This window comes from Rhea pennata, chromosome 12, assembly GCF_028389875.1.
Source record: "Rhea pennata isolate bPtePen1 chromosome 12, bPtePen1.pri, whole genome shotgun sequence".
NCBI lineage: Eukaryota > Metazoa > Chordata > Aves > Rheiformes > Rheidae > Rhea > Rhea pennata.
In genome coordinates, this window is record NC_084674.1 from 23,450,325 (window position 1) to 23,477,510 (window position 27,186).

A 27,186-nucleotide genomic window follows, 5' to 3' on the forward strand; every position below is an offset into this window, starting at 1 on the left:
GATGCCTGTGACCTACAGGGTGTTTCTCCACAACTCCCATGCCTCAGGGCATTGCACAAATCAGCCAGGAGGTCAAATGTCTGGGGAGCTGCACCTGGGAAATGCAGGCCATTTCTCCAGCAAGCAGAAGGAAGCAAGGGAGAGCAGCACAGTGCCCAGACAGAGCTGGGCAAAGTGTCTGTGGCAAACATTGCCACAGGCTACCTGCAATCCAGGCAACATGGGCAAACAGGTCGAAAACCCGTGCACCTGGTGCTCATGATAGATAGTATGAGACAAGAAAATTGTCCAGTCACTAGGTGGCACACCAAGATCATCACACTGGGCAGCACCCTCCCTCAGGAGGAGAGGAAAGAGAGTGAAGTAACCCAAAGCACAATAAATATAACAAGCAGTTATCTGGGGCTGATATGCTTGAAAAGAGCCATGTGTGTGCACAAAGTGAGCAAAACCCATCCAACAACTGGTTGGAGGAATGCAGGGTAAAAGCACAGGCAAAATTCAGTCATTCAGTGAAATTCTGCCTGGTCTCCTTTGCTATTTCTCTGAGAAGTAGGAAGGAAAATAGTAGGAGGAAGACCAGCTCATGAACGGAGTGGGAAGAAACAAGGCCAAGAGGTGCACAGAGGTAGAAGTTGCTCTAGGGAATGCAGGTGCCACCTCTCCTGAGAGCTGGGCCTGCTTCTGTATGCAGCAGAGCAAAGCCCACAGAGAAGCTCCTTGCAGCAGATCAAACTTTCTGCTTCCCAGATGGAGGCAGAGTGAGGGACAGTGATAGCAGGCAGATGTTGCCTACTGCAAAAGGAGTTCAAAGGTGGTTATTTGGAGCAAGAGGAGGGAGGGCTTGGTGAAAAATGCTAGCATGGTTTCTGGGGCAGGATTTTCTCTGGATTGGGACTGACACAGCAGCACAAGCTAAAACCAGCCAAAGTATTTATGTGGGGGGACTAGAGAGAGGTCTACGTTTTGCCAGAGGCCCAGCTACCATTGTGCATTTTTCTGCTACTGTAGATCAGTAGAAGCAGTGTACATTTAAAAGCATCAAGGACTGTATCATGGTCAGCTACACTAACTCTTCTGGACAGTCACAGGGTCTGCAGGACTTGACATCAGATAGCAGTACACCTCAGGCTCTCTTAGCGTTTGCATGAGTGCAGCAGTACAGCACAGGCTTACCAGCCAGCTCCCCCTGAGCAATGGTTTGGCTGAGAATTTAGCCCAGACTGGAGAGGGAAGCCGGATCTATATCTAGGAACACAGAAATGCAAAAGAATGCAGTTCATCAGCTCAGATACTAATGAAGAGGCAGCGAGCAGGCAAACAGATTTCTTCCAAACATACGCTAGTGCCAAAACCCTCCATTCAAACACTCAGTCTGATGCCAACAGCACATAACTTTGCCTAGCTGAGCATCTGAATGACAGCACATCTGCGTTTGCAAGATGAAAGTCAACAGGAAAATTAAATAATACAAACTTCTTGGTCACTCTGTTGCTTGAAGTGAAGGTCCATGTGCTGGCTCAAACCTTTTGTTTCCTTTTGTAGCATGACACCTGAATCCTGACCATGTTGTAGGGAAGCTGCAGGGTGGCTGGTACTGGGCAGAGTCTTGCTCAGATCTTTATTTTCACCTTTTAGGAGTCATTTCACAGCTTCAAGAAGATATATTCATACCTCTTCTCTCTCCCAAATCACTGTGAAGTGCTATTGCTGCATCCTGTAATGTACAGGCCTGTGGTACTTAAGGGATAACTATATGCAGCAGTGATCCAGCAATTGGGGAAGAGCTTCTGGGAGAGAGTGGAAGTGCAAAGACAAACCTTTTGTGTGCAAAAAAATATACAAGGGAGAACACAAAATAAATAGGCCATAGTAAGTACAAAGAAGGTGGCATTTTGGCAATCACACATGTGGCCTTCTAGCTAAATTAGCTCCTGTAACTGGAAATGAGTTAAAAGTTCATGCCTTCAGAGTTTTTGTGGTTTAACAAGAGTTTTCTTTTTTTTATCTCTTCTGTAACCATATAAAATAGCTATCCAAACAGCAAAGAAAACTCTTCATACTGGAGAAAACAAGCAAGATTACATACAGCATGCTGTGAAATGCCTGCAAGAAGCACATTGGGAATATAAGCAAATTCCTACTAATGTTTTCCAGCTACAAGGATCTTGGGGATTACTTGTAACAGCAGCAGCTTTTAAAAAAACAAAGACTGACTAAAACCAGAAAACCAGGAAAAAGAAAAGTACAGTTTGAAGACAACTATCCTTTTAAGAGGAGTGCTTTTTTTTTACTCTCTTCTTGAGAGAGATTATCAGGCCTTAAATCCAGAGCAGGTTATATATCTGCCCTCTTTTCTTGGTGACTTCTCTCTACAGGAATTAAATGGGTCAAGTGTCTGTATATGACAATTTTGATCCATGGGAAAACAACAAGCAAGTTAATAAAGATGGGCTACAGTGATTACAGGCACTGTAGATGTGTGTAAACAAGTTAATTTTTGATTCATGAGTGGTTCTATCACTGAGGGATTCCATCAAAGGTCTTAGTAATAAATATGTGGTGTTTTTCACAGTTAGGTTCTCCAGTATTTACTAATCCTAATCCTTAGGTTTATAGCAGTGGTATTTCCACTCGGAAAGCTCTGTGGGTTATTGGCTCCAATCAGCACAAGACGTTTGGACCTGCACCATTGTAAAGACTGAACATAGATTAGTTTGCTCAGACTTAAATTCAACCATATCTAGAAAGAAGCACTGAAGCTGCCCTAAGAGCACATAAAATTCAACAGCCTTCAGCAGGGGAAGAATTGTCATTAAAGTGAGGTAATTTGAAGCTGCAAAGAGAGAGGCTGCAGTAACTTGTGCTGGAAAACCCGTGAAACCCTTCTTGTTTTTCACCCAAAAGGAACGACTTCCTCCAGCAATCTCTCTCTTTGTGCTCCCCTGACCTGGAACGGCCTCAAAGGCCCCAGAAACGCTTTCAACATGACAGGGACATTTCAAGGCAGCTTCTTACTGAATTGCTGGGCACCACCAAGCCCCTGTTCCTTGGAAGTAGAAGAGGGCCTTGGCACAGGATGTTTGTGGCGAGAGGCCCGTATCCTCATGATGTGGGTGACTACGAGAAGTGCCAGCTCTGCCGAAGAGCTCGCAGTGCCTGGCCAAGGCAGCAGCACTGGCTTCCAGTGCTCTTCTCCTCTCCTCGTTGCGCAGACAACGGTGCCTTTTCTTTCTTCTAGGTGCTACATAGTCCTAGTCAGCACAGCAGGTGGGGAAAATATATCAAGAAGGATAAAGGTGTTTCATAAATTTCTTTGCGCAAACAAAACACAAGAGCTTGCAAGTGGGGGAGGAAGCAGAGAGGACGGGTGCTGAATTTTCAGGAATTCAATCTGGTGCCAAACAGCAAAGGAGAGAAATCTCACTGCTTGACTGTGCATAGTTGCACTGGCAGCACTATGTTAGCAATTGCATAGATATGTTCAGGGGCTTTACTCTTTGGAGAGCTGACTAGGTGGATATCTAGTTGCATTTATACGAGTCAAGTGCATTTTATATATGGGCCATTCCTTTTGGGATGCAGATAAGGGCTGTCTGTGTTCTAAAACCAATGTTAGTAAGTGATAACCAAAAAAATATCCAAACATCCTCTCCACTTCTGAGGTGGAGTTAGAGGCAGCTCAGAATTCCAGTAACAACTGCAAATGATAATAAATGGGTGATGGGAGAGCACTGCACTCTCTCTCAAGCTGAATGCCCAGCATATTCTCCTTACCGAACACCTCACTTTGTAATGGAAGAGGTTCCTAAGGAAGACACATTTTTATCACATCTGGATACAAAGCAACACCACCTTGAAAAATCCTGATGTTAGTACTGAGCGTTTGCATGTGAAGATCCAGTGCTAAGGTCAGGAGTCTGGGAGGGAAAAGATGCTTTAGAGCAATGAGAAGTTAAAAAGATGGAATGAAATGGTGTGAGAGATATTTTATGGCTTGTACAGGCTGTACGGACACCAGAACTCACAGGAGATTATAGGAATACAGTTACAAAGCTTTGACCCGGGAAAGAAGGAGGAGTCAGGTTTATCCACCTTTTGAGACTATGGTGCTATTTTCCATTTTTTTCATAAAGCATAGGTTTGCATCACGGCTGTATATTGAGGTTTATTTTGTTCTGCCTTCAGATCATGGGAGTAAAATCCTGGTTGCCCTGAGGTAAGTGGGACGTTAGCAAACGGCACAATAAAGGCAGGATTTCACTGTAGATGTTTTGAATCGCTGTCGTACCAGCCTCTCCCTGTGTGCTGACTGGGACCATTCCCAGCCAGTTTCAGAGCAGACAGGTACATCAGGCCATGCCACCTGCCTGAGGAGATCCTTGGGGTATCTGACCTTCCCTACTAGTTGCTGCTAACTAATGTTATGTTCTCGTGTGCTAGAGAAAACTGTCCATAAGCAATGGGAGATGGGAGCAGGAGCAGATGGATGAATCCATGCAAAGATGAATCCCCAGGAGACTGCTGCGGGGAATGGCATTGCTTGCTGACAAAGGAAGGTTTTACAAACCAGCTGTGGTTACCTGCCACCCAAGAGATGAATATTCAGGGTTTGTATTAGAGCAGCATTAGAGCAACATCAGAGCAACATCTGCAGATGTAACCAGGTAGCTTTCTGCATATCCCTTTCATAAAAGACAGCCTCCCCTAATGAGGGATCTCCTTGGTCTTGCAGCTCCAGCTCTTCTGGGCTAATTCCCTCCTCACCTGGAGCTGATCAACATCTCACTCCCTGCTGCCCTTCATTAGCTTCTCATGTTCAGTGAGAGCCTTGCAAAATGGGAGAGAAGGAAGAATTTACAATTCTTGCAGCCAGGAAAGTTCACGCAGTTATTTGGTGGACTGTAGACACCCACTGTGCTTCACTTTTCCCTAATTTTGCTGCTATTCCCAATGCTGTTTTTCTCTCTAGGTCCTCCCTGGCTGAACCTTTACTGAGGCTTTTGATAACAGGTGGATTTTGTAGTCAGTGGAGCTGTAGCTCTTCACCTGTATGTGAGGGAGAAAGCACCACCCTGCAGATCCCCTACCACAACTCTACCTCCTATGTGTCTCTTCCTGGGAAACAGTGCCTGATGGTGGAAGTTTGCTCAGTTAGGGCAAACCTTATCCCTAGGAGGGATTTGCAGCTGGCTGAGGGGGTTTTGCTAGGAGGAGGATGAGCTAAAGGGCTGCAGCATCCCTCTCTCCCATGTCATGGTGTTTGCTACAGCATCGTGGTTCCCAGGAAGTGTTTTCTGGAAGGAGGCTGACTTCACCCTGTGTTTCTGCCTCAGTGGCCATGTCCAGGTTTGTAAGTTGTACTCAGGGCCTCTCTGCTTTCATCACTGATTTCAGCAGTGAGAAACTACTGGGAGCACTTCTGTCCTGAACTTCTCATGAATTTGGTAGCTTTTTTCCTATGCCGCAGCTGGGAGCTCAGCTCCGTGCCCAGGCTGCATGCAAGCAATTTTCAGCCCAGGGTGTGGAGTAGTTAAATATGACTAAGAAAATGAAAAATGACTAAGAAAAACAAAATTGTGAAGGCTGTAGAGTGATCTCCAGCCTAAAATAGCTAAAGAGCTTTGCACTTCTGCTGCAAAATCCCAAGGTGCACAGATCTCCTGATAATCCTGAAGCACCTTGGAAGAGAGCCAGGCAGAGCCCCTTTCCCAGCTCCTCTCCTCAGGGAGCTGAGAGCATAGCATCCAGGTTCAGAAATGATTTCTTTGCCCATTGTGGAAGCCCATACCAGTGGAAAAACCTTCTCTGCCCACTGCTTCTCACCCCTGTGGAGCAGGGAGCTGTGCAAAGGAGTGATCAGAGCTATCTTCGTCTCCCACAGCCACCGGCTCCATGTCTTGTCCATGCATTACTCCATGTCAAAGCACATCAGAGTCACTGTGTCTGTGGAAGCTGTTGGCAGGTATGGGCAAGCTTGTTTGGGTAGATTCGGCTCCCATTATTTGGCTGATTATTTCTAACTCTGTCTGGTTGCACTTCCAGTCATTCTGTTGCTTCTCTCTGTTCTTTTGTGGTTTTTCTTTAATTTTCCTCTAGTACTTCACATAATTCTGGTTGCTATGCAGTGTTTCCAAGCTCAGCCATCTGTAACAGTCCCTCACGATGGGTGCACGCAGCTTGGCTGCAGCATGGATGCTTTGCTGATTAATTTGCTTGCTTTTTTTTTTTTTTTTTTTTTTTGGTACAGTCATTTTGGATGCTTGGAAATAAACTGAAAATAAAACTGTTACTAATACCTCCCCCCTTCTCATGCCAGTTAGAATGATTTTGCAAAAGATTAGTTTACTTAAGTTGTGTGGTCTAGACCAGAGTACAGACTGCAAAGCAATGTAAGCTGTGTTATAACATGGAGCTTAACTTGCTCTCTGTTTCTTCTTCCCACCAGCATCACATCGATCTGCAAAAGGAAGCAAGGAAACTGTGTGGAGAACAAGCATGAGCTGCAAAGGGCATTCTTGGGCATTTTACAGGAGTGCTGTGCTGGGTCACCACATAGGGCGACAAGGTGGAACCTCAGAGACAGCTTCCTCTACCAGAAGCTGGAGAAAGAGAAGGATCTGAGTGCTGTTCTTCCACGCACAGAACACATCCCTTATGTCCCATACTGAAGACATGCCCTGCAGCTCCCTGCAAAGCACATTAGCCCAAACAACCACTGGGTGTGGAGGAAAACCTGCAGGCATTCAGCGGAGCTGCTAAGGGCAAGTATGTCATGGGGGAGGGCAGGGCAGCAACGTCTTGAGTTCACTTCCCTTCTTTCTGCCTCTGCAGGGCTGTGTTTTGGAACATGGTAAGTGTTTGTGATTAATAATAATAAAAAAGTAAACAATATTATGGGCATGGTTGGGGCCCTCAGTGGTCATAACTGCCCAAAATAAAGTGATAAAGTCCTATTTAGCAACAGTATTGCTGCAGGAGGTAGCAGTCATGAAGGTTATAAGTTTTCTTGCAAAGCCTTTCTTGGTATACGATCAAACTTCAATCTTGCTGAAGAAGGCTACAGCAATGCTGGATTCTTTGGAGGGAGCTTTATCAAACCACAGCTATATTTTTCTGAACTTCTTAAGTTGTTCCAGTGTTTAGGCAAAGTTGGTGCCTAGGACTGTGCTTAGGCTCCTACCTCTTAGCGATGGGACTGCAGATGTAACAGTTCAGGGATGCCAAGGCTCCCCTTGAGGGTTGAGGCTATTAGCCAGCCAAGGCCAGAAAAAGAGAGGTAAGGGGTAAGACTGGGATACTGTGGCCTCTGAGAATAAGAGCAAGAAGCTTTCTTCTCCCTTGTGAAGTATAAAGTTATCTACATTGGGGAACTTCAGCTGATCCATATGTTTACTCCTCTTCTTCCTGAAGCGAAAGGAAAGAGAAGAGAGTTAAACTCCAAATTTTATGTGAAAAGCTGCATAAGGCTTTAGCATTACTTCCCATTTTATGCATCAAGACACTGTGCTTGAAATAGCAGGAGCTGTGTTCCTAAACAACTGTAACTCATAAGCAGGTCAAAGCAGGTTCCCAAGGACACAAGCAGCCTCAAGATTACCTCCTTGATAGATACTCTTCCATTTTTTTCCTGCTGAAATACATCCATAACCAAAACTATTTTGCTAAATGGTGACTCAGAATTTTCTTGCATGACTGAAGCCATGTGCTAATTAAGATGGATGCTTCCTTAAGATCTTGAACCTCAGGAGCAATTGTAAAGTTGGAAGAGTCAACGGAAGGGAGAGACACTAATTTGATTTAAATGGATGCTGTTTGGAGATTGTTTTTGAAATGAGTGAGATCACCTACAGTGGGGGAGAAGCAGACTACAACAATCTTAGATTATTCCAAAATTCAAATGCCACCCACTGCAGTAGGTCATACAGACTGCAGGGAGCATTGAATTATGGCAATATTTTCACACTGAGTGAGGAAGCAGGAATAACTGGGCTGTGAAGACATTTTTCCAAAGATGGGACATGCAGGGATAGCAGAACATAATGAATTGCAGATTTAAGGCACACTGATTTTTGCCATCAGGATGATTAATTTCATCTTGGACTCTACCAATGTTTCTGAAAGACATTTTGGCACCACAGGGAATACAGCTAAATAGCTACTGGTAATAAACAGGGAAGGGCTTCAGAGTAGGTACATCAAAATCTCGTCATTAGATGCTATGGCTTACATCTCACTGTATGGAGTTTCATAACAAATACAAAGTACTAATTGCTGTGCACAGAGGGCTAGGGGAGATCCTGCCAACACAGCAAGCTCTGCATGATAGATGGTGTGCGATGGCTACAGGACTCTGCAGAGGATGTTACTTGGGTACAAGTGGTGTTGGGGAAGGGGCAGCCCTTAGTGATGCTCAGCCTGATGGGAACGAGCAGTTGTGTGTATGAACACAACTGGTCTTGTGTTGTATATTACTCCAGGAATATGATGCCAAGAAGGAAGCATTATGTCCTAATAAGCAAAATATGAAATCAGCACTAGTTTCTACCTGCAGACTCCTTAAATCAAAGGATTTGCAGTGAGAGCAGGTGATCTAACGAACAGAAGATTAGCTCCCACAGGGAGAACAAAGGAGATAGTGCAGAGTGTAAAAAAAAAGGAAAGAGAAAATCTGGCCATCTTGTTTTGTGGCTGCAGATTAACAGTAAACCCTTGTTGAGTCTACAGGATGAAGGAACAGATGTTGGTCTTACCAGCACTAATGTGACAAGTGGACTAAGATTTCTATCCAGACCTTGATAATCCACTAAGTAGTCCCTCTGCCTGTTGCATCTGTGCCCCAAAATTTGAAAAAGCCTTTTGTTACTAATCATTCAATTGCACATATCCCTCTGCACCCCCCAACAAACTCCTTTCTCTACCATCCTCATCTGTGAGAGTAAGTTTCAAGATATGATTAAAGTGCAGTTGTCACCTTAATAAAACCAAATACTGGCAGTACCTGGCTCGTCCATAACCGTCCTGCTTATCAGCATCTCTCACATGCAGCCTGCAGCCATAGTAGAACCACCGGGGTCTTCACCACAGCAGGCAAACTAAGGGCTGGGACCACAGAGCTTCACCTCCAGGTAGAGGAGCAGGGACTGGAAGGAGATGACCTTGAACAGAAGAACTACACCACAGCAGTGGTGGTAGAGTCTGGGGAGCTGAGCATGCTGTGGGCAGATAGGGCTGAGCCAGAAACTGCTGCCTTTGGGCAAGGCTTTTGCTTTTCCCTGTCCTGCTGCACTTGTAGAAGAGGTCAGCCTAGCTTCCAAGGCCCCTGCAGAGGGCTGGGCAGGGAGCCACCACTACTCCGTGCCAGCTGCTCTTGCCCCAAGGTAGCTAGAGCTAGCACTTCTAAAACTGAGGTCAAGCTGGGAAGTCAATCTGCAGGTCATGGTCAGGTCTGGTGATGGTAGACAAAATCAGACACAGCACAGCAGTTACCAGACAGGTTTGGAGCAGCCAGGCCTGAGGTTAAACTGGGAAGTCAGTCTACAGGTTGGGAGCTGGATCACAGAGGACACAGCTAAGCAAGTGGAAATATAACCATAATATAGCTCAAGCAGAGGTTGAAGGTCCAGGGCTAAACTTAAATGGGCTCCTGGGCCGATGAGAAGGGGGGTGTGGATGAAGGCCCAGGTGGGCCATATAAGTCTATCAGTGCCTGTCATCTATCAGGGACCTGTCATCTGCAGCCCAAGCCAGGGACAGTGTTACCATGCAGGGAAAGACCCCCCTCACACGGCACAATATGAAAACTAATTCCCCAGGAGATAGTTTCCTGGAAAGGAGGCCTTATCAGAGGAGTGATGCTGGAAATACATTCACCCTGCTCATGGATTGGGTCATGTTCCCTGCTCCACAGCTGGTGCCAAAAAAGTAAGGCTGGCTGTATGCAAAAGCAGAGCAAACATCAGCCTCCCCCAGGTCTGCATCCCACCACCTCCCGTGGCAGAACGAGGTTGGCCTCACTCCTTAGAGCAGCAAAAGGTTGGTTGTGCCTCCTATAAGGGCAAGCTGGGAGCTGTCTGCAGGAAAGATACAACCCCTTGGTACCTTCTCTATGACACTTCTAAATCACAGCTGAGAGTAGGGATACCCTGACCAGCCAGTAGGTTTACTTTCCACTAAGAAAGGCGGGGAGATGACTTTTTACTAAATATCTTCTTGTCCTAGACAAGTGGAAATGTCCATGTTGGCCAGGAAAGGCTTAATGCATTTTGAAAAGGCCAGGAGGGAGTCATTTGGCCCACCTCACTGCACCTGCTAGAAGCAGCTGGCCTGGAAGGAGGGCTTAAAAGGAGAGTTGCATGCAGGAAGAAGTATGAGGATGTTTGGTTTCTCTGGCTGGAAGTGAACAAGAACCTGGTAGGGCCTTAATATAAGGCTGTGCTTTTGCTTTGCTTGCTGCTGAATTGCTGTACTGTAGGTGGCCCTGGTTAAGCAGAGCAAGAGCAAAGCTATGTGATTTTTTACTTTTTCTAGGGCTTTGTTGGGATTTTGCTACTGGTCTTTTACAGGTAGCATAATGATGCAGCTATGTATGCTGGAGTTGAGCTTAGCTTTGCCCCTGTTGGCAGAGACCTGAACATTGCAGGATTCTGTAAGTGGGTCTTACAGCCCTTGTCCAAATGTCAAAGTGAGTGGCAGAGAGCTGATGGCTGTAGTAGGTGGGACAGCAGTGCAAGCCCTGCTTTAGCCAAGTATTCTGCCATGTGGATTGCTGGGGGCAGCTGTGTGAAACTTCCTAATAAGGTGCTTCCTTATAGGGATTCTTAAACTTACCACTTTAGTTTCTTTAAATGTGCTGCTTCGTCTCTTGTGAGCAAAGCACCCCATCTTCCCCTTGCTCCCCCTTACCCCAGCTTCCTGAAGCTGTCAGCCCTTCAGCCCTCCTCCAGGAGAGGCTGTACTGGGCTCTGCCTTCTTTTACCTTCCCAATGCCTTCCCTGGATGGCTGCATCCAATTCTATTACACAGCATTTGAGAATGTGCTGGTGGAGGCTGAACGGTGTTTCAAGTGAGCAGTACTCTGCTGAGTTATGTAATGGCATTACAACATTTCAATGCTCTAATCTTTCCCAAAGCAGCTCATCATGGGGATAAGAAAATAAAATAAACGTCAGCTCTCCAAGCGGAGAGACCTTGGTCGGTGCTGACACCAAATCTCTTCTGCATTGTTCTGATTCAGAGCCTGGAAACATTCAGGCTGTTTCACATAACGAGGGTTACCTTTAACTGTCCCTGACAAAAGTTATTGGTTACTCTTCTTAAGTGTCTAGTTCTTAGCCCCTTCTAGTGGGGAAAAGAGAAGGCTGCAAGCTGAGTGCTGAGGCGCGAGTGAAGTTCAGGCTGAACATTATGCTGCTGGTTAAAGGTTCCCGAAACTGGGCAACTGTAATTTTAACTAGTTCCTCTCTAAAATGAAGTTCCTTGGGAGCTCCTTGACCAAGTCCTTAGGGAAAAGCTTGTTATAAGTGGAGCATCCTTCTATTTCTGACTTCCTGACTTCCCCTTTCCTTCCCACCCTCCATCTGCGTAACTACTGGAATCCGTCTCCAGAAGGAAGCTGCGGGGGTGCGTCCACAGCTTTCTCTTCCTGCTGCTTGAATGTGCCTGTCCTGCCATGGGTGAGGGAATGGCTGGGGTGCAGCCCCTTCTTCCATGGTGGGAGAGGGCAAAGCAGAAGTGGGGAAAGGTGTGAGCAAAAAAGGAGGTTTTCACTGTCACAGATCACACGTGAGTCAAGGCTAAGCAGGTAGATGGTGATGTCACGCCCAGTGCAGCATAACAGCTCTGGCCTGGGAAGCTCTGTGGGCTGCTGGAGCTGTGCCACCATGGTACAGCTTCCATGCTTGGAAGGGAAGGGTCTAAGAATGGACATGTCCACTAGCAGTTGTAATGCTGTCACTAGAGTCACTTTAGAAACAATTGCTGTGATTTATGATCCCATCAAACCCAATATGTTTTTGATGGTGATGAGATTAGTGATTTATTAATTGCTTTAAATGAGGTGTCATATGATGACTCCCAGCTGTTAGGTTGGCTCAGTAAGGACATGGATCATCAGTGCAGCAGAGCTTGATGGACACTTTCCTTGGGATACAAAACTGTGAGGCCTGAAGGTATTGGGAAATCTAACCTGGAGCTTTGATCAGAAAAGTTATGAAAGACAAAGCTCTGACAGTGCCTTTTAAAAAGTAGCATAAAACCTTATAAATTGTGTTCCAATGCACAAGAACAAAGTAACCAGGAACAGAAGTGCTCATGGTTATGAGAGAATCAATTAGGGCATATAGATGAATAATACATACGCAGCCTAGGAGGGACAGATGACATCTGCTTTATTTTTGTACCATTAATTGAGAGGTGATTCTAGGACAGAAAAAAAAAAGCACAAAGGAAAGATGTGGAGCTTTGGAGGAGTTTCTGGTCAGTGTAAGAAGCTGCAGTCTCATCCACAGCACTTCCTGCCCATTAAGCTGTAAAAACCTCAAAAGAGGAGTTGTGCTAATGTCCTCTACAGCTCCTAATCCTTGTAACTGATACTGCCTAGGAAACCAGTTCAGATTGTAAATGACATGAGCATTTAAAGAGATGAATATTAAAGTTGTTGCTTCCCAATCTGATGGTCTTTCCTGTGTTAAGATAGTGGCTCTATTGTCTTCCTTGCTCTTTGGAGCCCAGGATAAGTCATGGGACATCAGTCAGCTCTATTTATCTATAGAAACAAGGCACTGCTGTTTTTTGGATGTGTAGGAGTCTCTAAAGGAGAGCAAGTGTGTTTTGGCTGGGTGAGGGACGCTGGAGGAAGGCTGGGATCCTGACTGGGAGTGATCTGCCCTTGCCCACATGTGCTGAAATTCCCTGCATGTTAGTCCGCAGCCGTGGCACAAGGAGAAAAATCAACTGCTCTACAGATCTTCTGCACCACTCCCCCTTAGGCCTGTGCACCATGTGGGTTTGCCAGCCCTGAGACTGGAATAACTGCTGCAGGGCTAGAGCCAGAGCCTGCTGAAGGAGGATCACTCCACATCTCTCTGCTTTAGTGCTTCCCAACACAGCTCATTGCAAAGCCTGTTGCAGGTACCCAGTCGTTTTTCCTTGAGGTAAAGGCTCTGAGGGAGGGACAGCTGGCACATCGCAGTTCTGCACCTATTTCTGCCGTTGGTCCTGGGTCCCAAGCTGTGGTTCCTGTGGTCCAGGGAGCCATATGAATTTGATATCTGTACAGCACTTTTGGTGACCACTGATGTACGTGTTGAGGGCTAGTGGGGCTCGGTAGGTTGTGTGGTTAGGTATTAATGTGGTTAGGTAGTCCACACAAGTTGATTGGTAACCACTGGTCTCTGGATTGAACAGAAAGAGGCCCCACATACCTGCTTTTCACATCCTGTGTTTCTGCAGGGAACACTGTGGGGAGGAGAGAACTGGGCTGAACTGACCAGGGCTGTGTCAGCGCAAAGGCACTGCAATCTGTTTTCCCTCTCCAAAGATTTCAGGCCACTTGTTAATTATGTACCTTAGGAGGGCTTGCTCCTTCATCCTGATCTTCCATAGTGAAGTCCCGAATAGAAAACCTGATTCAAATAGCAAATTGGTTGACCTGTGATTGGGAAAAGAGTGGAGAAGGGGACCAAGAAGCCTTCCTTGGCCCTCCAGTCAAGGATGGATCACAGGAGCTGGGCTGCTCCCCATTGCCAAGGCTGAACAGCATAAAGAGATGCAGGGGAGATTGAGCGAGATCTTTGTGGCCTGCAAAAAGGTATGGTGGTGTGGTAAGGACAGACTGTAACCGTTTAAGGAACTAGAGCTGCCATGTGTGGTGGGAGTTGAGGATACTTAGGTTTCTTTAAGGAGTAACCCCTGAGTTTTCTGACCCAATTCAAGGCTGTGCCTGGATGGTATAACTCTAGCCTTAATGTTGCAGATCAGCAGTGACAACTCACACTCGCTGCTTGGATTGTTGCTGTTGGCTTTGTGAACTCTTCATTGCATCTGCTTCTGTATGGTAAACAGAGGTGTCCTGAGGACAGACGCTGCGCTACCTGCTGTGGCAGCACTAGTAATGTGGAGCCATGTGAAAAGGGGCTCTACAAGCAGCTCCCCTTTGCTGAACTCAGCCTAACACATCTATCCAGTGGGGGAAGAACTAGTATGCAATATGGACATTGAGCCACAGAGATTCACTGGCTTCCAAAGATGGTGATCATGCCCTGATGGAAGCCAAAGTCTGTTTTAGGAGCCTTAGTTAGCTTCACAGAAACAGGGATAAGGTGCTGGCTGCTGGACTTACAGGAATGGCCCTTGAAGCAGCCACCCCTCACTGGTGTGTGCTTGTCAATCTGCTGTAGACCAAATGCCTGAAGCTACAGAAATGTCTTGTAACACAGAGCGAAAGCCAATGAGAACTCGGTGCTCTGTGTGGGGCTTTTCTGCCTGCTCTAATTTTCCACTTGTTCTACTCTGCATCTCTATGATGACAACTCTGCCTTCACCCTTTTCTCTGGACAGGTGCTCTGTGTGACCAGTGGCAGAAGGAAAACCTGGAGCTGCATGTCAGGTTTAACAGAAAGAAAAGGTCCTATGGAGGATTTGAGCGTGTCTAGCCACAGAGGAGGGTAAATGCTTTCCGTTTCTCTTGCCTTTTTCTCTGTGGTGTTAAAATCCTTTTATTCTGGACCTGCTTTGGCTCTGGCTTCTCTGAAGTATGTGACACCCTCGAAGGTCTAGGAGTTGAGCTGCTATTAGATATCCAGTCAGCAGCTACTTCTGCCACTTCTATTTCCCTGTGCTCTGGATGTTTGTTGAGTACTAGCCTAGGGAATAGCAGTCATCAAACATGCAATTTCTATGCTGCTCATATTCTTTCTTCATTTTAACAAAAGGAAATGATATCAAGCTCCTTCTTTTGTACAGAATCAGCAGCATGTTCCGTAACGCAGTGTCAGCAGCGTGCCCTGGCAGTGATGAAGGCTAGCAGCATGCTGGGCTGTATCAGTAGGAACACAGCCAGCGGACCAAGGCGAGTGATTATAACTCCCCTTTTACTAAGCGCTCGTTAGATCACATCTGGAATACTGTGTGCGGTTTTGGACCCTGCCAGTACAAGAAAGATGCAAATAAATTTAAGCCAGTCCCGGGGAGGCCCCAAAAGTCTTGGAGCATATGACTCAAGAGGCTGAGGGTGCTGAGCTTTGTTGGCCTGGAGAAGAGAAGGCTTTAGGGGACCTACTGGCAGTTTTCCAGTTGATAACCCACAGAGGCTATCAAGAAGACAGAGTAGTCTATATGGAGGTTCATGGTGGGGGGATGAGATCTATGGTGATAAACATGAATTGCTCCTTGCATCAGACGATATCAAGTTCCTCCTAGGGAAGACAGTCAGGCACTGGAACAGAGGCCCAGAGAGTGGCAAGTTTTCATCCCTGCAGAGTCCAAGATGCTACCGGAGAAACCTGGAGCAGCCCGGTCTGAGCTCGGTGCCGGCTGTATGGCGAGCAGGAGGCTGGAGGAGAGACCAGAGGTCCCTTCCAACGCGAGTTACTGCGGCTCTAGGGATAACCAAGGGCATCGTGCGGGGGGAAGCTGCAGCCGTGCTCCGCTTCCGCGGAACAGCGGCTTTCGGCGCCCGGAGCGGCGCGGCCGCGGCGCAGGCCGGGCGGCGGGGAGGCCTCGGCGCCGAGGCTGCGAAGCAGCAGCCTGACACTACCAGGTCCAGCCCCTAGATGGGCTTCAAGCGTCGCGCTCGGTGACCGCCCGCCGCTCCCCGGCTGCGCGGCGGCCGGGCCCGGGCAGCTGCCGCCGGGCGCGCCGCGGCCGCGGGGCCCTGCGCTGAGGCGGAGGGCGGATGGGGCCTGCGCGACTCCAGCATGCGGCCGGGCCCCGGCGCCGCCGAGCAGCCCCGCCGCAGGCCCGTAAGTGAGCGCGGCCGTCAGGCGGCGGCCAGCGGGGCCCCGCCGTCCCCCGGCGCCGCGGGCCTGGCGCTGCGGCCCGGCCGGGCCGGGCCGGGCGCGGCTCCCTCGGGGCTGGGCGCCGCCGCCGCCTCCCCCAGTGAAGGGGGCGGGGGGGGGGGTCGCCCCGCGCCCGCCTCGGCCGCCGCCCCGGGCCCGCGGGGGCGGGGGGAACCTTTCCTCCGCCCTGCGGAACCTTTGCGGCGGCGGCGCCTGTTGCTGCCCGGGGGATCCTGCGGCTGCTCCGGCGGGGGGTGGGGGGGACCGGACGCTGGGTGATGCGGCCCCCGAGCGGCGGCGGCGGCGGCGGCTGAGCGGCGAGGCGAGCAGGGAGGCGGGCGGGCGGCTGGCAGGCAGCGCCGGGGCGCCGCCACCGCGGCCCCCCTCACCCCACCCTACCGCCGGCCGAGGTGAGAGCCCGCGGCGCGGCGGGGCCGCCGCCACAATGGGAGCGGGCCGCGGAGGGGCGGGCCCCGGCGGCGGGGCGTGAGGAGCGGCGGCCGCCGGGCTCCGGCGGGGGCGGGCGGGGGGGGGCGGCGTAACGGCCGCCAGGCGAGGCGAGGCGGCGGGGGGCGAGGCCCGGGCCGAGGCCCGGCGGCGGCGGAGCGCCTGGCCTCCGCGGCCTCGGAGCGGCGGCGGCCCCTGCCCGCCTCCCGGGCGGCGCACGCCGCCGCCGCGCCTGGGGGCGGCGGGGCGCTGCCTCCCCGGGGGTCTCGCGTCTCCGCCGGGGCCGGGAGCAGGTCGCCGCCGGCGCGCTCGGGCCTGCCCTAGCCTGGCAGTCTCGGTGTTTCTCTCGCTCGCGCTGGGGCTAAACAACAGCGCTGAAGATCGGGTAAACCCCCGTGATGCGATAATTCAGTTTCCGTGCGATATTCGTGAGGAAAAGCTTTGGAGGGAGCAGGCTGCTTGTCGGGCTGCTCGCTCTCCCCCTCACCGCCGTTTTTTTTTTTTTTTTTTTTTAAGTTCCTCTGTTGAGTCATTTAAGGGTTACTTTTTTCACTGGTGCTTGTATTGACGTCTAGCTACTAGGTACTAGGTGCTACGGTTCGGGAGCTGCTTTTAAACTCGGTTGATTTCTTCTCCTGCCCCTTCATAGTTTTTTTTTTTTTTTTTTTTTTTTTTTAAAAAAAAACTCTCGGTGCTTCAAAAAGTTATTCTCTCACTACATCACTTTAGTCTATTTGCAGGTTTGCTGAGAACTGCAATTTTTATTGCCAAAAAAGATCTTTAAAAGGAAAGAATGGAGCGCTTTTTTCCCCTTTTATTGTTTTTAATTTCTGAACGTTAGATATTCTTTGTGTGGTTATTCAGGTATTGTGCTTTAGTGAATAATCACTTAGCCTGTAGTCAGTCACTGCAGAAACTTCTCTAGTGGTTGAAGATCTTCCTTCAGCCTTGTTGGAGGTGGTAGTTCTCCTCCTCTCATGAACTGAGAGTAATGGACCTTGTGAGCAGTCGCTGTCTGCTTTGATGCAAAATCAATCAGTTCAGAATAAACGGGCTTTGCTTTGGCAGTTCTACTCTAGGGCTGGTAGCATCCAGCAGAGGGATGAAAACAAAACAGCTGGCTTAGACTACCACACTACAGGTGCTTCTGATGTGAGGGGTCTAAGTTGGCTTCAGGAAGATTCATAGTGTCTTGTCCTTTGTGCTTATCAGCATCTCAGTGTAGCAGTTATTCATGGTTGATAGTTTCTGCATATGAGGTTTTCAAGAAAAATGCAGTTGCTGCTTTGAGGAAGAAGTATTCTGAATGTGGTATATGATGTTTTCTGGGTTAACACAGCCTCAGATTGAAAACCCACTTCTGCCCTCCCAATAAGGTTGCACATTTAGCCTCTGTGATCTCATGGTACTACATCTGGGTAACTGGTAACTTTTTATCCCTTAAGCCTATGGAAAATTTAATTTTGATATTGGAAAGTATTGCAGATCTTGTTTTGAACTGGAACAATGGTGTTCTTTTGGGGGAAAAAGCCCAACAAGATGTTTTCTGTCTCATCTTGATAGCGGATGTATTTTGGCGGTGAGTTGAAAGGTGTAATCTGTCATTTAAAATTGTAATAGGTCATGCTAGTGTTCTCTAAATCAAAATTGATTTCTTTGTATAGTTCAAGTTGGAAAAGACCTCAGGTGCACAAAGCAGGGTCAACATTGAGTTCAGACCAGGTTGTTCAGGGCTTTGTTCAGTCAGATCTTAAATCCTCCAAGGACAAAGATTCTTCAGTCTCTGGGCCTGCTCCAGTGCTTGACTGTCTTCACAGGGAAGGACCTTTTCTTTATATCTGGTCAGAGCCTCTGCTGCTTCTGTTTTTGACCGCTGTCTCTAGTCCTCCTTCCATGGGCCTTTGTGCAGAGCCTGTTTCCATCTTCTGAATAACTTCTGTGTAGGTACTGAAAGGCTACTATCAGCAAACCCACCTCCAGAGCCTTTTCTTCTCTGGTCTGAACAAGCCCAGCTCCCGCAGTGTCTCCTCACAGCGCAAGTGCTCCAGCCCACTGAACATCTTGGTGGCACTCTGCTGATTTTACCCCAGTTCATCTGCATGTACTGGTGGGTCCAAAGCTGCACTTGGTATTTTCAGATGTGGTCTAAAAAGTGCCGGGTAAAAAGGAATAATCATGTCCCTTGATCAACTGGCTATACTCCTGTTGATACAGCCCAGCGTGCTGTTAGCCTTCATCCCTGCCGGGGCACACTGCTGACTCATGTTTAGCTTACTGTCCCCCATGCCTTACATTTTATGTGTATGTGTGTATATATACATATATATGGTGTCTATATATACAAATATATGCCTACACACAGCCATTGTCTCTCATCTTTCTGCAGCTCTGAGAAGGGCCTGGCATGTGTGTATGTATATACAGATGTGTGTATACATACATACACACATCAAGTTATACCTTCTGCAGCAGGGAGCGGTAGTTCTTCCATACTTGCACACAAATTCCAGTTGTTGCTGGTGGTGACTGTTGACTACCTGGCCTTTCCGAACTGTTCTACTGCTGTTCCGCCCATACGTGGACTGGCTGTGCTTCTTGGCCAGCAGGTCTGTCTGTTGCTGTGTCTTGACTTTGTTTCTCAAAGTTGCATTGTGTCAAGTACTTCTTTGAGATGTGATCAGGTTACTAGGATAAGAGGGAGTGTTATTGAAATGGGACTTTTCCCATGAGGATTGTGTTGAATCCTGTTTGATGACATTTGAATCCAGAATATAAACATGTAATAATGTGTAAAGTGAGAGAAATTTTGCAGGAGAAATATTCTCTGCTAACAGAGTTGCTTGTTTTGAGCTTGATTCTGGTGGATTTAGTCTCCACAGAGTTTAATTACCTTACCTTTTGATATCACTGGAGATACTTGGGACAGAAATAATTTTGAGATCTGTGTTTTTCTGTTTATGTAGAATATTTTTTATCTAGTATTTTTGACTGGCATGTATGTTAAGTTAATATCTGGGCTTGTTTCAGAGAATGCTTCTTGCAAGACAGGAATTTGTTGTGTTAAGCAACTTTCTTAGCTCTATATAAATAGAAGAATTTATGGAAAGTTGTGACTCTTTTTCCAAACTGGTGTTCATAAAGCATTTGCAAAAACACAGGACTCATAGAAATCAATACAAAGATTCAGATTTGTAGAATAGGATATATAGAATCTGATATTTAGGAAATTTGAAGCTATGAATAGAGACTTCATATCCTATTTAACTTTTAGAAATCTTAGGTTTAGTTTCTAGGATTTTATGTTTATTAAGAAACAGAGCCTTAAAGATGAAGGGGGTTGATGCAATAACCCATTTTTTTGTGTGTGTGTGAGTAAGGGATAGAATTAGTTGGTGAAATAAACTCTCATATGCTGTGAGAAAGAAGAAGGTAGAGTTATCAGTAGCTGTGAGAGAGGGGGGAAAAATCGTTGAAATGGAAGGTGAGAAGCTGGTTGGACTTCTCAGAATATGGTTGTTTTTTTAGTCATTTTTTTAAAAAATAGCTAGATGATGAGTTCTCATTCTAATAATATTACAAAGCTGCTGATTAATAATTAATATATGTTAGCCACCAAGTATTAATTGTGCATATTTGCTAACAGAGTGTTGAAGTTGAAACAAGTTGTGGGAAAAAAACTATGAAAAGATGTATACTCTTTTTAGCCATGAAGATGCAAAACTTACCAAGAAAAATACCTTAAAGCATAGAAAATTGTGCTTTTAGAAATTCTTGAGGGTTGGATATAATACTGACTCAATTTTATATCTAAAACAGTATAGCAAAGTGACAGTTTAATCCTGCAGGTGAGACTTAAGTGCAATTGTAACCTCAATGTGATTGTGATAATTTAGATCTGATTTGTACTCAGTGTGAATGCTGGAGTCTGGGTCAGTCTGACACCTCCAAAAGTCTTGTGGCATTTGGAAGGTAACTAGAACTCATCTTTTTAAAAAAAATTACATCCGTCAGATTTAAGAACACCATTTTTAGTATACCCCAAGAGGTGTAAGTAGGAGCAGTGATTTGGAGCAGTGTAGGGTGGCCTTTCAGCTTATCCCAGACTTACTGTTCTGCAGGTGTATCTGCAAGTTTGAATGCAGAAACAGAGTGAGAGGAAGAATTAGTGGAAATTGGTTATTCAAACATCTGAAAAGAATTAAAGGTTGGTATGCATTTGTCTAGAGCAAGTATTGATTCCATGCTTGAGAGAAAAAGTGCTGAATAACTTAATGACTCAAGATATCATTCAGGGATGCAGAAATCTTAAGGGGAAGATTTTTAGCTAGTTGCTTTGAAATGAAGCTGAAGAAATGTGTTAGATGCTGTCAGTGTGACTTGTCAAATAAATACTGAATGCAGTATTCAAAACTCGTAAAGAGTACCTTCTACTGCTGTTGTAAAGCCCAGGAAAAATTTTTGCACTGCAAAGTGTGGTTACTGTTGACTTTTTAAATACCTACTTGAAAAAGAGGAGAGTAGGTAAGATGAGCCAGCTTCTCGATGATAATATGCGTATCCTAGCAAGACCATGTGCCTCCCCTGCCGTTAACTTTCATCCAGCCTACCTCTGTCAGTAAGCGGTGTGACCCTGTCCTCGTCCTTATGTGCTCACACAGTCAGACTGAGCTTTGGTAGGTGCAGTAGAGTGGCAAAAGCCCTTTAGACTGCTGTAACTGAAATTTCTAGCCAAGGAGCAGGCATATTGACAGAAGGACTCTTCTGCCATTAATGAGTTCTACAGTAGTGGCCTTTTGCTGGCAGATAAATAGAAAATTGAAGTTGGAAAAGCTCAATATATCCATCTGCTTTCTGGTGTTAGAAATACTTTGAAGCTTGCACTGAACATGAGGAGGACTTTGATCAAGGCCTAACATGCAAAACACATCATGCTTTACATAACAAGAGAGGCACTAAACTTATAAAAGCAATTAAAGAGGTTTTTGTCATGATTTGGCAGATTACAGGCAGATAACATTGCTCTGGCATTCTCTGCGGAGAGCTAGCTTGATCTAATTAACAAAGAACTGGAGCTATACAGGGACAGAATTGATTAACAGAAGCTGCAGAGTCCTTCCGTTACTTGCCCAATATGACTGATCAAATACAAAGAGAGAGTTTGTAGGGCAAGCGCAGTATGGAAAGTAATTGAAACATGGTGGAGGGAACATAAACCTCACTTGCACCTTCTTTCTTTGTTAATGAATATTTCTGCCTAGAATTTTGACTTGTGAAGAAGGCTCTTCTAGCCCGTCAGGACTGTGGAAATAATGTTTTAGAGATGATAATTCATCAAAGATTTTCTTCAGTCTTGTAGACACTTAGTCTTGTCCAGCCTATCGGTGTCGATTGAACGTGGGTTGTTATGTTTGGAGCCGTCAAGTCTAGAATAAATAGATTGGCAAACTCTGTTGATATTTTGCAAACTGGTCTAGCTGTGTGTGACGCTCAAAGGCCAGTATGTAAAAAGCCAAACACCAAAAAACATGCAACCCAAGAAAACACTTAAATGTGAGAGCCTGACAAAGCCTGGAAAAGGATTGTGGGATGGAGGTGCTCTTAGAGACTGCTGAAGCAACTTGGAGAACAGGATGCTACTCAAAATGGGATTGACTGAGGGGGGAGTGGAGATAGGTTTCACTCAAAATTATTGAAATAAAGGCAACTGCTAGATCGCTGATCAGTGTCAATGTTCTGCCAGTGCTCTGGATGATCAAAAAACTTGTGATTGAAACACTAGCGTCAAATGTATATATGTGTACACACCCTATATATGTATATGTATAGGTTTATATGATAATTATGGCCTCGTTATTTCTCTAATACTAATCACAGAGGGTGCTGTTGAAAAATGAATCTTGTTCAACAGATATGATTTCATTTATGGTCAGTGAGTCAACAGCCTTGATCTGCAAAAATAGATGTGGGAAACAGAATAGGAATGGAAGATTTTTCAGGGATTTATAGTAGGTCTGGTCCTTTGTAGTATTTTATCAGTGGCCTGGAAGAATACATAATCCACAAATTTTGATCAGCTTTGATTTCACATTAACATTAATGGAGCAGTGAAGCGTGAAGAAGGAGTGCCAGCTGTGCAGTGTCCCCTGAATTGTTTGGTTAACTGGGTCTAATGCAGACAAAAATGCTTTTATAGAGTCTCAGCACAATGTTACACTTTTTGCAGGGAAACTGGAGCCACTAGCTCTAGAATGAGGAAGTTTGCTTCCAGAAAGCAGTGACCTTGGAAAGGATGGAGGGGGTCACAGCAGATACGCGATGGTATGCGAATCCTCTGAGTAATATTGTATGAGTGAGGGCTATTATAAACAAACTAATTGCTTTGTTAATCGCAGTTTACATCCATGGTTAGATGTTTAAGCAGGAAGTACTGAATAGGGATACAGAAGTGAAATTGGTTTAGGAATATTTTGACCAGCTTTAATGTTAGTGTTTTTAAAGAGATTTTTGAAAGAAAGGAAGATGTTGAATGATTCAAAAATTACTTGAGTGTCTAAGTTGCTTGTTATAAAACTTTTTTTAAAGTGCTCAGTTCCTTTAGCTTATTACAAGGAATTTAAATTTTCTCAATTTTCTTTAGGCAGAATAGACTGTGTACCAAAGGGCTCTTTGATTTAGTGGAGAAAGATATGATAGCACTTAATGTCTGGAAGGAAAAAAAAATATTTTAAATTAGAAAAAAGGCACAGATTGTTAACAATGGATGTGATTAATCACTGAAGCCTTCAGAAGATGCTTGTACTTATTAAGGGAAATTAGGATGGCTCCATCTCTTGAAGTCAGCAGGTTAAGCTAAAATATCTTTCAAGATACATGCATTAGTGAAACATAAGGTGTTGGGTCTTGGTACAGGAGTATTAGGACTTGCCAACAGATCTCGCCTAATTGTGCTCTGGCAAAGTGTTTCTTTTGGCCCAAACTGGAGTTAGTCAAATGATCTGATTATGATAGTTGTTCATTTATAGGGCTCCTTTAAATCTATTAAGGATGCATTTTCTGTCAAGGGAATAAGTGCACTTACATGAACCATATATTTGAATGAAATCGAATGTTTGTGGCCTCTTTTCTTCTGGAAGCACTGTGATTTTTGAGAATAGGGAAGGAGATTGACTGTTTCATTACTTGAACAAACCAGAATGCCTTCCCCAATATTTTTCCTCAAAAATCTGATACATCTGCTAATATACTCTTAAGAAGTCTACTTACCACTTGTGAGAGAGAAGCTTTATAGTGTGAGTGTGGGGGACTAAGTCACTTTATTCTGCAGAAATTACTTTTTCACTGGGGGAAGAAATTGCACACGCTCATGGCTTCAGAGGTAGCTTGGAGCGTGAATCAATGCACAAGGATGGGATGTTGTTTTGTGTCTGCTCTTTGCTTTATCAAGCAGTGCCAGAATGAAATTAGCATGTTCCTTTTTCATCAAAAAGAATGGTTTCCGTTTTGTCCTCTCTGCCAAAATCGTAAAGGATGTAGAAAAAAATAAAAACATCCTCAGACATCCTCAGCCATTACGGAGATGAAGGCTTGTAGGCCTAGCATCCCATCAGACAGTAGGTTTGGCTTGTTTTACTAAGCTACTCTAGCAGTGAGGTGGGAACGAGAGTGGGAGTGACAGCCGGCTGCTCCTGGTAACCACCTTTCCAGACATCTCGATCTCTTCCCCCGTCACAGGACGAGCCGGTGCCCAGATGTGTGACGGCAGAAGGGCCATGCGAAGTGCAGCCTTCGGAAGCTGGATGCTTTGGCTATGGCAGATTACTGCTGGATGATGCCCTTTTCCCCAGGTGCTTCCTAGACTTTGGTAGGAAAAGGATGCATACACTGTGCAGTGTTTGTGCAGTAAAGGTGTTGTTTCTAGGAAGCATCAGACATACTGTGTATGTTCAGCAAGTTTGGTTTTGGGGAAGGGCAAGTGCTGCAGTGAATGACCCTTTCTTATCACTAGAAGAGACTATCCTGCTGGAAGAGGATGCCTCCTCTGAGCCTTTTCCAGCCAAGAGCTACCTTTCCCCCGCTACTGCTTATATTAAATGTCATCAAGAGGAGAAAGGTCTTGTGTTCTTGTCTTTGCACTTATGGGATCTCCTGTGCAGTGAGACCTACAGATAAAACCCTTCTGTTGAGGGAAGCCGTTTATATTTTCATCTCTGAAGTTCCTTGTGCGGTAGAGGGAGTGTCTCTCTCGCTCTCCGTAGTGTTACCTCATCTGAACCATTTTACTGATGAGTAGAAGGCAGGAAGGAAAGAGGGCTGAAAGTCGTTATAAATTAACAATCTGTCTTTACTTGTAATCTTTAAATGAGTCCTTCTAGGCTGTGATGATGTGTGTAAAAAGTGTGATCTTCTGGCTTCTCTTTAGTTGCTTTTATCTGCTTCTGTTCTAGAGGTGTTTCAAGGTTGAAAGTCCCTCCCCATGTTTGCATTTGTCCTCCTTGCCCATGACTGTTGTCTGTAGTTGCTTCTCAGAAGGGCTGGTGGAGTCTTGCGTCCGGCCCGCGGGAATATGCTTCAATGCAAGGCATTTGGAGCATCCTAATACAGTTCAGTGTGTAGCTCAGATTTCAGTGATTGGCAAGAGGAAGGCAGTGTGGTGGTAATAGTCTAGACAAAGTTTTTGAGCTCTGTATGGCATTCTGGATGGCCGAGAGTTGGGAGGGCACAAAGAAAACTTAAGCTTTAGCTTCTTTTTCTCCTTCCTCTTGAGATTATATATATATATATATATATATATATATTTTTTTTTTCCTTGTAGATAATCACTGCAAACCAGAATGGTTCTGAAAACAATGAATGATTCTGGTATTTCTAAATCGGTTACTGGGCTCTTTCGGTTTTTAAGTCTTGTGGAATATAATCCTCTTTAAACTATATATCATGTACTTGTAAAGGAATTCTTTAGCTTTTCAACTCTTGCTACTTTATCTACAAGTGGTGTTGCTTGGGAAAAATGCACTATAAGAACTGGAAAAGTGAGATGTGAAAATGAAGAAGCTGCAGTTTAGCTAACAATTTTTTCTGACTTCCTTAAGCTCACAACAGGTACAAAAAATAACTTCTAATGCACTTTTCTTCAAGATTTCCAGAAATTAGTAGTCTTCCATTTAAACACTACCTTAAAAAAAGGGAAACTTAATAAAGACGTCTTTATTTTAAAGAAAATGGATTTGAAAGTTCTCTTTGATGTATGTTTTTTTGAATAAAAATAATACTGATTCCTCACCTTCGTTTCTGAATCTAGCTCAGCTAGATTTTATTTGTTATAGGCTAGCCGAACAAAACTCAAGTCTACTCTGTTCTGGGCTTTTGGAACTCTTTTACAGGTTCTCGGTTTTTGTTTTCTTTCTTGATTTTTTTTGATTGTGTATACTGTCTTAGAATACTCAAAAGCACAATAAAAAGAATGTGGCAGAGGGGAAGTGTTTGGCTATTTCTCTATGAAATTAGTCAGTCTTATGCTGCTGCTCCTCATGCATGATATCAGCTAACTCAAACTCTCTCATTATTTAAGGATGGGAAGATTGAGAGGGACCAGAATTAATCGTCCAGGAGTCAGGAATGTGATTTTGGGGGGAAACGGAGAGAAGAAATGTGAAACCCAGGAAATAAAGATGCCATTTTTTTTCCACTTCCTATTATTTTCTTGTGTCGAAGGATCTCTCCCTATGTCCTACACTAGAGAGACGAATTCCTCACGGCTGCTGAGGGCCTGTCTCTTCTCTTCTCACCCATCGCGTATGATACCGTAAGGTGTAGAAGGGGTTACCTGTGGCCTGGGTCAGAAAATGGGGACCACGAGTGACAGAGTTTCTGGAGTGGCAACTCTATTCCTAGAAAGGGAAGAGATAAGAGAAGGTTTTTAGGCCTTAATTTTATAGTAAGGATGGTTAAGCACCCTTGAGCTGTTTCGGTGAAGTTCAACTGTTGGGAAGGGAATGGGTGGAATAAGTACAAAGCAAGCAGAGAGCTTGCATGAGTGGTTGGGTATACCAACATATATTTATGGCCAGAAGTCCACAGCTGCCTTAGGATGGGACAGGAGACCCTGATCTTATGGAAAAGTTAGTCCTGAAGTGGAGAAGCGGTGTGTACCAAGAGCCATAGTTTCTAAGCAGGTAGTAAAGTGTGGTTTGGGAGCAAAGCAAAGATTTCTGAGATCTAGAACAAAATAAAATCCTGAGGCCCTAAAGATGATCTCTGGAAAAGGTCTGCGTTCCGGGACAGTTCAGGATGTCTGCTTATCCTAGGCATGATAGCATGAGTCATGAAAACATGAACATGAAAATGAAAGAAGGAAGAGAGCTGGAGGATTTGGGGTTTCTTCCGTTTGGGTACTAATAATTAGTCCCTAATCTCAGGCAAGGGTATAACAGCAAAAGCAAATTCCTCTTCCTCGGGTAAAGAAATGACCTATCTGTTCTTGGTTCCAGGGATGGTGTAGGTTGCCTCATGTCCCTTTGTCACTGTGTATAGTTGTTTCTTTCTTGAGACCTACGTGAGTTCATTTAGGAGTGAGGATGTCCTGACCCCAAGAATTTCTCTCAGTGCTAGTTACCAGTTTTTGTAGGTTAGGGCACCTTATCTTCCTCCTTCCCAGAACAGAGCTTTATCCCTTCTTTGTCCTTTTAATGCCAATACCCACATCTAATTGCAAGGACCTGCTCACAGAAGCTATAATTAAATG

General features: G+C 45.5%; 1 protein-coding gene across 2 annotated transcripts in view; it reads left to right on the forward strand.

Moving 5' to 3' along the window:
• Positions 1 to 16,319: 16,319 nt before the first annotated feature.
• Positions 16,320 to 27,186, forward strand: part of RAD54L2 (RAD54 like 2) — a 68,599-nt gene continuing 57,732 nt past the window's right edge. For both annotated transcript variants that reach the window (XM_062585469.1, XM_062585466.1), the window contains exon 1: positions 16,320 to 16,408. The gene's annotated coding sequence lies outside the window, so the exon portion shown is untranslated. The remainder of the gene's footprint in view (positions 16,409 to 27,186) is intronic.